This window comes from Thalassophryne amazonica, chromosome 2 (assembly GCF_902500255.1).
Source record: "Thalassophryne amazonica chromosome 2, fThaAma1.1, whole genome shotgun sequence".
Taxonomy (NCBI): Eukaryota; Metazoa; Chordata; class Actinopteri; order Batrachoidiformes; family Batrachoididae; genus Thalassophryne; species Thalassophryne amazonica.
Genome location: NC_047104.1, coordinates 145,410,930 through 145,424,684, shown reverse-complemented (window position 1 = coordinate 145,424,684; position 13,755 = coordinate 145,410,930).

The window sequence follows — 13,755 nt, the reverse complement described above, 5'->3', positions numbered from 1 at the left end:
ACATACAGAAAAACTGCCCCAAACGGCCACAACGACAACACCCGCCCTTAGAGACTGGGCTAAGGGGGGGTCATAACATTCATGTGGGACACACACATATTGCCACACGACTCCCAGTTACGGTGCTGAGTGGGGATTTAACTCTTCAAGCCCCAGCACTGGTGGACACAGGGTCAGAAGGGAATCTGCTAGACAGCAGATGGGCAAGGGAGGTAGGGCTCCCTCTGGTGGCGCTTCATTCGCCATTGCAGGTGCGGGCACTAGATGGCACCCTTCTCCCTTTAATCACGCACAAGACACGACCTGTAAGTCTGGTGGTGTCTGGAAATCATCGGGAGGAGATCGAGTTTTTTGTGACTCCTTCTACCTCCTGCGTGATTTTGGGTTTCCCGTGGATGTTGAAACACAATCCCCGGATTGATTGGCCGTCTGGGGTAGTGGTTCAGTGGAGCGAAACCTGCCATCGGGTGTGTTTAGGATCCTCGGTTCCTCCCGGTTTACATGCTAAGGAGGAGGTCAAAGTCCCTCCCAATCTGACGGCGGTGCCGGTTGAGTACCACGATCTTGCTGACGTCTTCAGCAAGGATCTGGCACTCACCCTTCCCCCGCACCGTCCGTACGATTGTGCCATTGATTTGGTTCCATGCGTTGAGTTCCCGTCCAGCAGGCTGTACAACCTCTCACGACCTGAGCGCGAATCAATGGAGACCTACATCCGGGACTCATTAGCTGCCGGGCTGATCCGGAACTCCACCTCCCCGATGGGTGCAGGATTCTTTTTTGTGGGCAAGAAAGATGGCGGACTCCGTCCATGCATTGATTACAGGGGGCTGAATGAGATCACGGTTCGCAACCGATACCCGTTGCCATTGTTAGATTCCGTGTTCACCCCCCTGCATGGAGCCAAAATCTTTACTAAGCTGGATCTTAGGAATGCGTATCACCTGGTTCGGATCCGGAAGGGAGACGAACGGAAGACAGCATTTAACACCCCGTTAGGTCACTTTGAGTACCTGGTCATGCCGTTCGGCCTCACCAACGCCCCCGCGACGTTCCAAGCCTTGGTTAACGACGTCTTGCGGGACTTCCTGCACTGGTTCGTCTTCGTATATCTGGAAGATATTCTCATCTTTTCTCCGGATCCTGAGACCCATGTCCAGCATGTACGTCAGGTCCTGCAGCGGTTGTTAGAGAACCGACTGTTTGTGAAGGGCGAGAAGTGCGAGTTTCACGGCACTTCTTTGTCCTTCCTGGGGTTTATCATCTCCTCCAACTCCGTCGCCCCGGATCCGGCCAAGGTCGCGGCGGTGAGAGACTGGCCCCAACCTACGAGCCGTAGGAAGCTGCAACAGTTCCTCGGCTTTGCAAATTTTTACAGGAGGTTCATTAAGGGCTATAGTCAGGTAGTTAGCCCCCTGACAGCCCTGACCTCACCAAAGGTTCCCTTCACCTGGTTGGATCGGTGCGATGCCGCGTTCAGGGAGTTGAAACGGTGCTTCTCGTCTGCACCACTTCTGGTGCAGCCCGATCCCAGTCGCCAGTTTGTGGTTGAAGTGGATGCCTCTGACTCAGGGATAGGAGCCGTGCTATCCCAGAGTGGAGAGAACGATAAGGTTCTTCACCCGTGTGCCTATTTTTCCCGCAGGTTGACCCCAGCAGAACGGAACTATGACGTGGGCAATCGAGAACTCCTAGCGGTGAAAGAGGCTCTTGAGGAGTGGAGACATCTGTTGGAGGGAGCGTCAGTGCCATTCCCGGTTTTTACTGACCACCGGAACCTGGAGTATATCAGGACCGTCAGGCGGCTGAACCCCAGGCAAGCCTGCTGGTCACTGTTCTTCGGCCGTTTTGACTTCCGGATTACCTACCACCCTGGGACCAAGAACCAGAGGTCGGACGCCTTGTCCCGGGTGCATGAACATGAAGTCAAAACCGAGCTGTCGGATCCACCGGAACCCATCGTACCGGAGTCCACTATCGTGGCCACCCTTACCTGGGACGTGGAGAAGACCATCCGGGAGGCCCTGGCACGGAGCCCGGATCCCGGAACAGGGCCAAAGAACAGACTATACGTCTCACCAGAGGCCAGGGCTGCCGTCCTGGACTTCTGTCACGGGTCCAAGCTCTCCTGCCACCCAGGGGTGCGTAGGACCGTGGCAGTGGTCCGGCAGCGCTTCTGGTGGGCGTCCCTGGAGGCTGACATCCGGGCATACATCCAGGCCTGCACCACCTGCGCCAGGGGCAAGGCGGACCACCAAAAGGCACAGGGACTCCTTCAGCCGCTTCCTGTGCCTCATCGCCCCTGGTCCCACATTGGTCTGGATTTCGTCACGGGCCTCCCGCCGTCCCGGGGGCACACCACCATCCTCACGATAGTGGACCGGTTCTCCAAGTCGGCCCACTTCGTGGCCCTCCCGAAGCTCCCATCGGCCCAGGAGACAGCGGATCTCCTGGTCCACCATGTCGTACGTCTGCATGGCATACCAACAGACATCGTCTCAGATCGTGGTCCCCAGTTTTCCTCGCAGGTGTGGAGAAGTTTCTGCCGGGAGCTGGGGGCCACCGTGAGCCTCTCGTCTGGGTATCACCCACAGACCAATGGACAGGCTGAACGGGCTAACCAGGAGCTGGAGCAGGCCCTGCGATGTACCACATCCGCACACCCGACGGCTTGGAGTGAACACCTGGCCTGGATCGAGTATGCGCATAACAGCCAAGTGTCCTCTGCCACCGGCCTCTCCCCGTTCAAGGTGTGTCTGGGGTACCAGCCCCCTTTGTTTCTGGTGGTGGAGGGAGAGGTCGGTGTACCCTCGGTCCAGGCCCACCTGCGGAGATGCCGTCGGGTGTGGCGCACCGCCCGTTCAGCCTTGTTGAGGGCCCGGACGAGGGCAAAGACCCATGCAGACCGTCGACGGTCCCCGGCCCCCGCATATCGGCCCGGGCAGGAGGTGTGGCTGTCCACAAGGGACATCCCCCTCCAAGTGGATTCCCCCAAACTTAAGGACCGGTACATAGGGCCCTACAAGATCCTCAAGGTCCTCAGTCCTGCCGCAGTGAGGCTCCAACTCCCGGCCTCACTGCGGATCCATCCAGTATTCCATGTTTCGAGATTGAAACCACATCACACCTCACCCCTCTGTACACCCGGTCCGGCGCCGCCTCCTGCCCGTATCATCGACGGGGAGCCGGCTTGGATGGTGCGCCGGCTCCTGGACGTCCGTCGAATGGGCCGGGGTTTCCAGTATTTGGTGGACTGGGAGGGGTATGGACCCGAAGAACGCTCCTGGGTGAAGAGGAGCTTCATCCTGGACCCGGCCCTCCTGGCTGATTTTTACCGTCGCCACCCGGACAAGCCTGGTCGGGCGCCAGGAGGCGCCCGTTGAGGGGGGGGTCCTGTTGTGTGGGCTGCCAGAAGAGGAGGTACTGCTGGCCCACCACCAGAGGGCGCCCTGCCTGAAGTGCGGGCTTCAGGCACGAGAGGGCGCTGCCACCTCCCAAGAGCGGCCAGGTTGACAGCTGTCACTCATCAGCTACGACATCTGTCACCAATCCTCTGTACTTCACCCCGGATAAAAGCATGATGACACCTCCACCACGTCGCCGAGATATCGTTCTTCTAAGGAGGTAACACTCTCAGCCTGAGTATTCCTACATTGAGTCCAGTAGATACATTGTTGCAGCTGTCTTTCCGAAGGACCGGCGTAGGCTGTGACTGCTTCGCTCTGCTTTCCGCCAGATAAGTAATCAGACAGGAGCTGCACGAGCGTGTGATTAGAGGTGGAGGTGGAATTACCACCATCCTTGTTACTGGGTGTACACACACCCACACTTGACTGTTTTTGCTCTTCGCCAGCAGTACCAGATCCGACACGCGGAGATGGTGGCCACCTGGGGAACTCGGGACCTGGTGGCTCCAGTATCCTTCTGGTTCGGTGGCAGAGGAAATCGTGTGGTTCCGGTTCTTCTCTAGACGGACGTCTCCTATCGTCGAGCCTGCCCACACGACACCTTTATCCATTGACTTTGTATTTATTCTATAATCTGCTGTGTGTGGTTGTGGCATTCACAACAGTAAAGTGTTCAAATTTAACTTCTTCAATTGTCCGTTCATTTGCGCCCCCTGTTGTGGGCCCGCGTCACTACACTTTCACAACATTGTTTAACGCCACGTGCTACTTAAGACTCATTCTTGTTTGGCGTACCGACAAGAATTTACTTTATTTTTCCGACAGATAACTTTTGCAACCTTTGTCAAGTTAAACGTTCCGGCGCATTTAACTTCCTTTTTTGAATTTTCAAATTAAAACCTTTATCTTCTTCAAACTCCAAATTCCTTTCACAAACATTTTTCTTCTAAAGTCAGCTATTTTTGCATTGAATTCAGATTCGACCAAGCTTCCAAAAAGATGATGACGAAAGACGAATTTTTTATTTTTGATAGAGAATAAAGACGCTCAAACCTTTATTCTGACAAGCCAGATTCCAGAGCGCTGCAGAGAAAAACATCCAGGTCAGCTGAGACGTTCAACAGCGACTTGAACTGCTGCCGCGAAACCACAGCACAATAACAGAAATCATCCCCGCCACTGACGAGACCGAGCGGGTCGGACCGGCAGAGCCTCTTTGTCAAGGTCCCTGATGATGCTGTGTGGCGGACAGGGCATCAACTGAACCAGACGATTCCAGCATCGGACCTCACGGAGACCCGCTGCACTACGCAAAGTAAGACCGGGCTATGTTGTCAGATAAACAGAGTGGCTTTATTTAACTCTATTCAAAATCATTAATCTTCTCTCAGATTAACAAATACCAAAGTAAATTACCTATTAAATTAGGACGAATCTTACTCCTAAAACTCCCGCTACGAAACAGAACTATCAGAACATCATATAGTCATTGCTCATTGACGGTTGTAATCATTAAATTGATCACTGTGATATGTCCTGTTATTTAACTCCTGCCAGGGTTAAATAAATAATAAACAAACGTGTGAAGTTGTCTGTGATTTTTGTATGGTTTTACATAGGGTGTCAGATCTGACCTGCGGAGCTTATCCTTTAGAAACTGAGACTGATTAATTAAATTGAGACTAATCAATTAATGAATGTTTAAACTAAAAAGTACTTATACTTTGAAATAAGTGGTGCCCCGAGATAAAATTATCCACAAGTTATAATTTTCAATATTCCAAAACATTATTATATTCATCCTGTGACTCTGTTCCCTACAATATATATATATATATATATATATATATATATATATATATATATATATATATATATATATATGAGGACTGTCCAAAAAGTATCAGACCTTTTTATTTTTTTCAAAAACCTTATGGATTTGAATCACGTGTGCTTGCATGAGCCAACCTTGAACCTTCGTGCGCATGCGTGAGTTTTTTCACGCCTGCCGGTTGCGTCATTCGCCTGTGCATAGGCTTTGTGTGAGCACTGGTCCTCCCCCCTCGTTGGATTTTCATTGCGAGGAAAATATCTGAACAACTGGAGAAGCGCTGAATCAAATTTTTCCAGAAACTGTGAGAGACAGCCAGGTGGAAACCATTCAGAAGATTCAGATGGCTTTCGGTGGCTTTTCAGTCGAGTGAGTATCCGAGGAATTGTGTAAGAGCTGGACATGTCACAACATGTCCTGTGAGACTTCCAACTTCTGCACGTCTTTCATTACAAAATCTCCTGTAACAGTGGAATGTGCCAAAAAAGTGCTGAGGTCCACCTCTTCTGCAATTTCTCTGGTAGTCAGACGACGTCCTGGATCAACACAGAGTTCACTTTGGAAATGATCTGGTCGTTTCAGCCTGTCGATGGCCGCTCGGAGCGCGGCGCACCCTCCGCCATTGTGCGCCATCTTTAAACCGGTTGTAACACTCCTTAATCTGTGTGATGCCCATACTATCGTCACTGAAAGCCGTCTGAATCTTCCAAATGGTTTCCACCTGGCTGTCTCTCACAGTTTGCTGAAAATTTGATGCAACAAAGCTCCAAATGGTTCCACCTCGCAATGAAAATCCAACGAGGGGGGTGGACCAGTGCTCACACAAAGCCTGCTCACAGGCGAATGATGCAACCGACAGGTGTGAAAAAAATCACGCATGCGCATGAAGGTTCAAGGTTGGCTCATGCAAGCACACATGATTCAAATCCATATGGTTTTTGAAAAAAATAAAAAGGTCTGATACTTTTTGGACAGACCTCGTATATATATATAAATATAATTTAAATATAATGAAAAAAAAACAATAGAATATAACAAAGCAATGTACTAGAATAGAAATATACATTATAAGAGGGGAAATATAAAATATACTTGTGTAATGGCCTACGTACATAATAGTGCATCAGTGTGCAACATTCACTGTTTTGTGCAACATTTAGCTGTAAATGGTTTAGTGCAATTGACCCAATGAGCCAATGGATTCAAGTTAACAGGTATTGTCGTGCAATAGAAAGAAGTGTCTGTAATATAGTAAGGTGTCCAGAAGAAGATAAAGTGACCAGTGACGGGGAGCTCTGTCCTTAAGGGGGTGGTGGTGGTGGTGGGTGTTCAGCTGTGTAACAGTCTAATGGCTGTGGGAAAGAAGGAGTTCTTGAACCTGGTGGTTCTGCATCTCACAGTCCTGAACCTGTGGCCTGATGGGAGGAGTGTGAATAGTCCATGTTGGGGGTGAGTGGGGTCTTTGATGATGGAGACAGCTCTCCTGTGGACTCTGTGGTGGTAGATGCTCTGCAGAGAGGGTTGTGGGGTCCTGGTGATTTTAGCTGCAGTCTTTACTGCGGTCCCACACAGTAGAGCTGCCATACCACGGTGGTTAGGACTGACTCAATGATGCATCTGAAGAAGTTGATGAGGATCTTGGGTGCCAACCCAAATTTCCTCAGCCTCCTCAGGAAATACAGCCACTGCTGAGCCTTCTTCACCACCTGTGTGGTGTTGAATGTTGAGGTCATCGCTGATGTGGTCCCCCAGGTAGTTGAAGTTCCTCGCCCTCTCCACTTCAAGACCTCGGATGAATAGCGGATGGTGAGGCCTCCTTTCTCATGTCCACTATCATCTTCTTGGTCTTGTCTGTGTTGAGGGTGAGGTTGTTGGAGGGAGGGGGGTTGAGTGGTCGGGTGTGTCTGTATTCTGTAGAGGTGGTGGGGGTGGGGCTCTCAAAGCGGTGTAGAAGGTGTTGAGGTTATCTGGCAGGCTGTCTGACGAGCTGATGGTGGTGGTTCTGGACCTGGTCCTGAAGTCTGTGATGTGATCCACACATTGCCACATTCTCCCGGGGTCAGCGTTAGAGTAGAAGTCCTCCGTCTTCTCTCTGTGCTGTCTCTTGGCCACTCTTCTGGGCTGCAGACCGCAATCACACCGTATGGGAGGAGGAAACGTAATGGCAACATACACAGCTCGTTCCAGGTGCATAATAGCCTCACATACTGTGTCTGTAGTGCAACACGGGGCTTATAATATTATGTAACACTGTAAAAGGAGTAAACTTCTACAGGATAGCATCCTACCACATGGATTACAGCTATGGTTAAAGATTACAGCTCCCAAACTAATAATTACACAGTCCCAGGTGTCTTATTAACTTTTATGACAATCCACACAGTATTGGAACATGCACAGAAGGGGAACATAGTGGTATTAAACAATGTCGAAGAAGGTATGATACACATATGAACTGTAGAAAGACACATTAGGACTGACTTTTGCTCATGCACACACGCGGAGAACAGCCACGGTCGACAGTGCTATATCAATAAAGCTAAAACAACAGATTAGCTCAAACGGAAGTGACATCACACTCTGCAACTTACAAAATAAAACAGAAAATAGACAGGTCTTATGAGTCCACATTTCAAATTGTTTTTGGAAATCATGGATGTTGTGACAAAAGAGAAAAAAGACCATCCAGATTGTTACCAGCGCAAAGTTCAAAAGCCAGCATCTGTGATGGTATGGGGGTGTGTTAGTGCCCATGGCATGGGCAACGTACACATCTGTGATGGCACCATCAATGCCATCACGGCCATCTAAACAACATCTTTTTCAGGGACGTCCCTGCTTATTTCAGCAAGACAATACCAAGCCACATTCTACTTGTGTAACAACAGCGTGGTTTTGTAGTAAAAGAGTACAGGTACTAGACTGGCCTGCCTGCAGTCCAGACCTGTCGCCCATTGAAAATGTGTGGCGCATTATGAAGTGCAAAATACAACAACGGAGATCCTGGACTGTTGAACAACTGAAGTCATACATCAAGCAAGAATGGGAAAGAATTCCACCTACAAATCTTCGACAATTAGTGTCCTCAGTTCCCAAATGCTTATTGAGTGTTGTTAGAAGGAAAGGTGATGTAACACAATGGTAAACATACCACAGTCCCAGCTTTTTGAAACATGTTGCAGGCATCCATTTCAAAATGAGCAAATATTTGCACAAAAATAATAAAGTTTATCAGTTTGAACATTAAATATCTTATCTTTGTGGTGTATTCAATTGAATATAGGTTGAAGAGGATTTGCAAATCATTGTATTCTGTTTTTATTTACATTGTACACAATGTTCCAACTTCATTGGAATTGTTGTTGTACTTTCATACTCCTGCATATTCTGTGAGACACACAAAATTAGCCAGTTTGCACTCTGTGTCCCACATCCACATACTCTCCAAAATGTCCCAATTTTACCACAAACTTCTTATAGCATTGGACCACCATCACCAATAGACTTACTGTATGTTATGTATTTCACATTAGTTGAAATTGAACCATTTTAGGCATACAGTTTGCTTATATCAGGAAAGCATCTGCATGCACAGTCAGAACGATGTGACTGTGGTGATGATTTAGAATGCTGACAGCTTAGAATAGCAGCTTTTATTTCCTGGTGTTTCCATCCAGAAGACAAACAGAACACAGCAGCTTTTTCATCAGACACCAATTTGGGGCAAGCGAAAATAGTGGAACAGATAATAAATTAAATCTGACATTAAAAATTGTTCTCTCCAGTTCTTTTAATCTCAAACATAAAAGACTTTAGTGTATTGCAACAACAGATGAACTGGCCTTGTCATTCCAATATCTTTAGAGGGGACTGAACGTACATCTCAGTCTAAGAGGTTTCATATCTTTTAATAGCGACTTCTGCTGTTACTCATTTCAGAGATTTCGATTTACCTATCAGAAGGCATTTGTCAAAAAAAAAAAAAAAAAAAATCACCATAAGCAGTTTTTTGCATTTGATCGCTGGTGTATTCTATTCCACATATTTTTTATTACTGTACCTGTGGGAATCTATCAAATGTAATGCAATGCCCTCGTCCATATAAGCATTGTCTTCCTTATAATTTGCAGTTGTTTAATTGGTATCCTTGTGCAAAGTCTGTATATATACAGTTGTGCTCAAAAGTTTACATACCCTGGCAGATTTTTTTTTTTTTTTTTTTTGGGCCATTTTTCAGAGAATATGAACAATAACACAAAAACTTTTTTTTACTCGTGGTTAGTGGTTGGGTGAAGCCATTTATTGGCAAACAACACTGTTTACTCTTTTCAAATCATAATGACAACAGAAACTACCCAAATGAACCTGATCAAAAGTTTACATACCCCTGTTCTTAATACTGTGTATTGCCCCTTTAACATCAATGACAGCTTGGAGTCTTTGTGGTAGTTTGTGGACGAGGGCTCTCTGATGGCAAAGCTGCCACTGAATGTGTCTTGGACTTTATTTACATTAATTACAAAGAAATACAAACAACATGGCACTTTATGGTAAATCTGCATGGAGTAGACAGTTCTCAAAAACTGAGTAACTGTGCAAGAAGTAGAAGAGTGAGGAAAGCTACCAAGACCCCCAGACAACCCAGAAGAAATTATAGGTGTATGTGGCTGTGATTGGAGAAACTGCACAGTGCAAGCTTTGCATTTTGTATCACCTGTTATCCAACTTCTTGATGAAGTGGTATAGAGGTGGATTTTCTTAAAAAGAAGACCTGAAAGTTTAGCTACAAATTGCCAGAAGGTACATCTGAGATGCAAGCCTGGATTTGATCTGTTTTGGTGAAAGAAAATCCTTCTGTGCTCTACTCCACTATGAAGCTAAGAGTGGTGATACAAAATGCAAAGCTTGTACAATTTCTCCAATCACAGCCACATAAGCCCATAAGTGTCTTGGCGGCTTCCTTCACTCTTCTCCTTCTTGCACAGTCACTCAGTTTTTGAGAACTGTCTACTCCATGCAGATTTACCATAAAGTGCCATACTGTTTGTATTTCTTTGTCATTAATGTAAATAAAGTCCAAGACACATTCAGTGGCAGCTTTACCATCAGAGAGCCTCGTCCACAAACTACCACAAAAGACTCCAAGCTGTCATTGATGTTAAAGGGGGCAATACACAGTATTAAGAACAGGGGTATGTAAACTTTTGATCAGGTTCATTTGGGTAGTTCTCTTGTCATTATGATTTAAAAAGAGGAAACACAGTTGTTTGACAATAAATGACTTCACCCAACCACTAACCATGAGTGAAAAAAACGTTTTTGTGTTATCATTCATATTCTCTGCGAAATGCCCCCCCAAAAAACTAAACTTCTGCCAGGGTATGTCAACTTTTGAGCACAACTGTAATATATATAAAATTTGCAATACCCGATGGGTATATTTAATGGCCTCGGGTAATAATGATGAAACATTTTGCTGTTGCTAAATCAAAGAATTTTAAACCCAACAAACACCAGTCTGGATCTATGGTTTCACCTTTATATTGAGCACAAATTATCAGCAAATGCTGCAGCCATATTCAATTACCATTTGTGCACTATATGACTAAGTGCACTTATTCTATTTACATATTATGCATCAGTGGTGATGCAGCAGAACGTAGCCAGAGTTTAATGGGGGCTCGAGTATGCCAGAAAAGCTCAGGAGAGAGTCAAAGCGATAGAATGAGAGTCTGAGAGTGCTTGCAACAAATCGGGATGAGTGCAGAGTGAACACTTATTTTCATGGGGATACTTATGCATGCAATTGACAGAATAAATTTGAGTACTTTTCTGAATGTTGGAAGACTTCTGAGTTAGAGTTATACAGAGCAATTGTGCCTGTTCTTTTTTTAATACCATATCAAAGCATGTCAGCAACCTCAAAAATCTTAATCTTGATTATGGTGAATACCAGTAAAGCCAGCCACACACTACACAATCGTATGTATACCAAACGTGTTGCATTTTATACAGGTAGGGCATGGGGTGAGGGTGGAGCTTGGTCCTGTGGAGGCCAAAGAACCTAAGGATGCCTGGTCTCCTGCTTCCCTTCATTGGGATGTGTGCCTTCCCATTTGCAAATTTAATTGCAGTTATAGTGCAAGTCACCTGGGAAAGGGACTGTGGTGCATGACTGTATCAGGGGGCCTTAAGCCCTAGTTCTATAGTGGATGCTTGGGGGAACCAGCACCAGGCTCACCTGGAAGTACAGGAAAAGCCCCAAACCACACCCAAAAACCCCAGCAGCAAGCAAAGGACTAGAGCCATCAGAAGGACAAACACAATAATGGACTACCGTGCACCAAAGGGCCCACAGAATGCAACCAGGCACAACAGATGAGAACCCAAGAGAGGTGCCAAATGAGGGAATCACCACCACCAGGCAACTAGGGGGAATGGGGGGCCCAGCCAGGGTTAATGAAGAGACACTCCAAGGTATCAACCTGGTCCCCTCCCCTGCAATGGCATGGACCACTACCAAGTGGCCAGATCCTATATGTTGAAGAATCAGGGCAACATTGCATACATTCCAGTATCTTCTCAAAACTTCTGCAATGTGATTGAAGCCATTTTTATTATGACATATGTGACAAGGTGGCACATACACATTATATAAAGGCACAGAGACACACACAGTGGCAGATGCTGGTGCATGCATACATAAGCAGATGACAGCTGGGTCTGACATGCATGCAGGACAAAGTGCATCCTCTGCAGCATGCTGATCATAAAAATAAGAGTCCCATTAGGAATTCAGGTGACATGGAGACAGATGATCTTCTGTTGAGGCCCTTAACGGGAACAGCCCAAAGAAAGAAAGTCTATAACAACAAATTAAATAAATAAATTGGTTTACCCACTGCAAGAACTGGTATCCATATTCATATGCCGCTGTGCCAGTTTACACATGAGGACAGGACACATCGAGGTGGTCTCAAAACTGAGATGGGACCACAGCATATTGTGCTTCTCCCAGAAGCAGATCCCAGAAGGACCCACTTTCATGGTCTATATTCAAACTGAAAATCAAGATCAAGCGAGCTTTTTGCCCTTCTGCTCCACAAGAGGTTTCTGTCCTCCCTGACTTTGCCTTATAGGGCACCTGTGTTACAGTTTGACAGGTGTACCGCCCCAGTCAAACTCCCCACCTGCCACTGTCCCCTGGCGGGTCACACCCAGCGGGACCAGGTGCTTGAGACCAGAAGTGAGAGCCTGCTCAGGGCTCATCTCCTAGCCTCACCGGGTGTAGTGTTACTTTGTCACTGTACGTGGTGTGTCCATAAAGTAACGGTCCTTTTTATTTTTTTAAAAACTATATGGATTTCATTCATATGTTTTTATGTCAGACATGCTTGAACCCTCGTGCGCATGCATGAGTTTTTCCACGCCTGTCGGTGATGTCATTCGCCTGTGGGCACACCTTGTGGAAGGAGTGGTCCCACCCCCTCATCGGATTTTCATTGTCTGGAAATGGCGGAATGAAAAAGACTTTTTTTCCATCAGAATGTTTTCAGAAGCTGTTAGAGACAGGCACCTGGAAACTATTACTATATACTAAATTTATCTGGCTTTCTGTGAAAATTTTACGGGCTTCACAGAGAATAAGGACTTTAACTACAGCTTTAAGGACCCCTTTAAGGACGGTCGGTGCGCCGTGCTCCGAGCTGCGACTTCGCGGCACAAACCACTGGATCATTTCTAAGCTGATGGCTCTGTGGATACGAGACCATCGTGTGCTCTTTCTCTGGTTATCACAAGACCTGGACATCAGCCATTTTCCTGGCAGATTTCACTTTTAACGTGAGATTTTGTCATGGAAAGCCGCTCGGAGGCTTCGCGCGTCACGACCGATTCGCTGATGAAGCGAGACAAAGGAACACCTCCATTTTGGAGTGTTAGAGGACAAGTTGGGACATGCCTATCTTGGCTTTCAGTGCTTACCAGTCGAGTGAGTATAAGAGAACTTGTGGAGAGCTGGACAAAGGGGGAAATTTCACACTTTTATAGTTATCTTCACAATGAAAGTGTGTTAAGAAATTTATTCTAGTAGTCTATGATGACTTTTTCACCTTTTTTCAGCATCATTATATGCAAATATTGCCGTTTTGTGGTTGTCCCACACCCAGACTTTTGATCTTCAATGATAAAAATGAATGGTAAAGAAACGTTTTTTCTAATGTTTTATAATATCTCTGAATAAAATATCAGTAAAATAATCAAAACATAATTGGGGTATTCAGTGTCATACAACTGTTGTGATTTTTTTAAACAAAATGTAGTTGTCCCACACTATTGCCGTAATTTCCACCACAACACTGTAATGTCCCTAAACAGTTTGTATGAAAGATTGTTTGGGTAGTTTCTATGGAGATAAACAGTGACATCAGAGCACATGTATATAGCGCCAAATCACAACAAACAGTTGCCCCAAGGCGCTTTATATTGTAAGGCAATGGTGTGGTGGAAATTACATTT